Genomic DNA, 2,921 nt, shown 5'->3' with positions numbered 1-2,921 from the left:
TGTTTTGGGCCAGGGTGTGGGAGAAGGGCGTCTACGCCGAGGGGAGGGTTGTCCCGCGCGGTCAAGGAAAATCCAACAGGTGTGCACTGGTGTTGTTCTCTCGTGAAGCGAAACAGATCCACCTCGCTTCCAATGCCGAACGATGAACTTCCAGTACAGCGTTTGTGAACAACGTAAGTGGGATTCACATCCCACTCGTTGGTGGGAGGGCCCCCCCCTCGAAATCAAGTAGGCTGCCCGGTTCAAAATCCAGGGGATTATATACGGCTTTGAGAGACAGCAGGTGGCTGGCGCCCACAGCAGGAGGCGTCGGGGCTATTCTAACAGCCGGGCTGAGAGCGTTATTGCCGCCATGGAGGTGTATGAAAGCCGCCGCCGGGATGTTGTCCGTTTACTACAACATGGTGTAAGTGTTTCAAACACCTTCAACTCGGCCAGCTCCAGGCAGTTTATGGGAGGAGGGGGGAGGAAGGCCAGCCCACCCACACCTGTGACTCGCACATTCCCCCCAGCCAGTGAGGCAAGGTCTCGTGTACACCGTCACTATATGACGCACTCGGCCCAGGGAACACAGGAAGACAGGGTTTTGGGGAAAAAACTCCCCAGTATGCCAGGTTGATGGAGGAATGAGGGATGCGAGAGGGACAGCATGTAGCCATTTGGGTCGAACTCGCGAGACAATCGAGCCGCTGGCAGGTGAAAACCACCTCTGGGACTTTCCTCATGGGAGGAGGACCCAGGGGGACCCACCGTGTTGTGCAGCGGGCATCATTGCCCAAGAGCCGGCATAACTGACAGCGCTGACACGTCGCGCGGCGCCGAGGGAACAACAGAGAAGTCAGGGTTTCCCGCCCTCGGGTGCTGACAGCTGGCTCTCATGCTGATCGTGCTTCATGTCTACGCCCAGATAACCTATCGATTGTTGAGGGCGCTATTCTTCCAATTTATGGCAAAACCCAGCGTGTGTAGGTTGCGGGAAGAACCTTCATAGTGTGCAGCGCCGCCCGCTCCCGAAGAGGGGGCTAGAATGAGCAGACGTCCAAGTAAAAGAGGCTCTGATGCCCGCTCCAGTAGAGGCGGTTTTTGGTACGCAGCCGGTTCCAGGCACTTGGAAAAGGTGCGGGGGATACGTGGTATACGAACGGCAGACGGGTTCTTGAAACTGGCAGTCTGTAGGCGCGGCCCAAATGCCATCGGGGGCGATGGGACACCGTACAGAGTCGCGTCTAATGTCGCTGGCAGCTGAGACATGTGGAGCAGATGTTTGCTGGGCCACAGTCTGCAAGCGTGTGACACGGACAGTGACACGCGGAAGCAGGGGTCAGGGTTAAGGATGGCGGTCATAGCCTTACCAAATATCCGTGGCCAAGCTCCGAGCGGGAGGGCGCCGGGAGTAGTGGCCATAGCGGGAGACGGCGGAGGAGGCCAGTTAAGCGATGTGTTTTGATGCCGCCAGCCCTGGGCCGGCACCTTGGTGGGGCCCGGCAGTGACTTGAGCGTCACTTGATCATGGGGAGAGGGAGGAGTGGCTTCGGTGGCCGAGAAAGTAGCTGTTCGGAAGAAAAATGGACGCCAGGCTCACCTCCAGGGGAGGGACTGAAGGCAAACCTCGTTCCGTATTCGCCCTGAAACCGAAGGGTAAAAGGGAATAGAGAGAGACGGGAGCCTTCAGTTTCCCGGCTGGGAGAAAGCCTCCTCCACAAATGGCAGAAGCTCGCGAAGCGCGGCCAGAGTGGGGCCCGTCCCCGCTAGCTGGCAAAACAAGAAACGCTTCGCCCGTCGAGTTAGCTCCTTTAGACGAAGGCGGGCGCCAAAATGGCAGGAGGCGTGGCGGGGAGAGCCTGGCACGGCGGTGAACGGCAACCCAGGCAGGCTCGCAACGGGGGTGGAGTTTTCCGGCGGGAAGGATGTAAGACGGTCCGGCAGGGGGGCAGGACACGCGGGCACCGCGGAAAGGTTCTTGAGCGGGGGACTTTCATACTGCAAAGTTGAAGAAAAAGTGGGAGCCCGAACAAGGGTCGCTCGGTATATATCAGTAAATGCGGGGAGTAGTTTGAGGACCCGCGCGGGACGGGCTAGGCGGGAAAAGAAAATCTTCACGGAAATTGCGCCTGCGCGAAGGGATAAAACCATCGCGTAGCCCTTAGAGGGCGAAGCTATACGAAATAGAACAACCAAAAAGGACCTCCACTCAGTTGCTTTCCAGAATTTTCTTTTTCCTTCACTCTGATCTGTGACCTCTTCGACAGGCCCGGGTTCGATGGCCACGCATTATTCCTCCCGGTCTATTCCAATGACTCGTCCGTTTTACTGCCCCCCATTTCAGTACAAGTCTTCATTATGGTGTTTTTTTTTTTTTTCTTTACGTCTAGCCCAAGAGATTTGCAATCGGTTTTAGTGTAACACCACGGCAGACACCCGCCTTGCCGTGGTATCAGTACAGGAATCCAGTCTTGAAGTCTCTCAGTTTCTCAAAGGTGATGGGCCTCCTTTCATATTAAACCCAATCTACTTTGGATTTGTACGCCAGTTGTTGCCCTTGCATTGCATGCCAACAATTAAAAATTGTACATATCTGTCCGTAAAGGTTGTTTTGGGTTTCCCAGAAGTAGGGGGCACAACCGTTTGTGAAGGCAGGCATTAGGTCACAACCAATCCACTTGACATTCATTCGTTAACTCGTCTTTTTTGTTTCTCCTCACCAGTGATGGCTTTTTTTTATCTTCTTCCCCCTTTTTTCCCCTTCGGGGGTTTACGGGGCACCAACCCCGGACATCCGCCCTGGCGGTTTATGAATGCCGCCGCCGTGATGTTGTCCGTCCTTACTACAACATGGTGTAAAGTGTTTCAACACCTTCAACATCGTGGACAGCTCCAGGCAGTTTATGTGAGGGAGAGGGGGAGGAGGCCAGGCCCCTCCC

This window comes from Etheostoma spectabile, unplaced genomic scaffold (assembly GCF_008692095.1).
Source record: "Etheostoma spectabile isolate EspeVRDwgs_2016 unplaced genomic scaffold, UIUC_Espe_1.0 scaffold342, whole genome shotgun sequence".
NCBI lineage: Eukaryota > Metazoa > Chordata > Actinopteri > Perciformes > Percidae > Etheostoma > Etheostoma spectabile.
Note: the sequence above shows the minus strand (reverse complement) of the source record.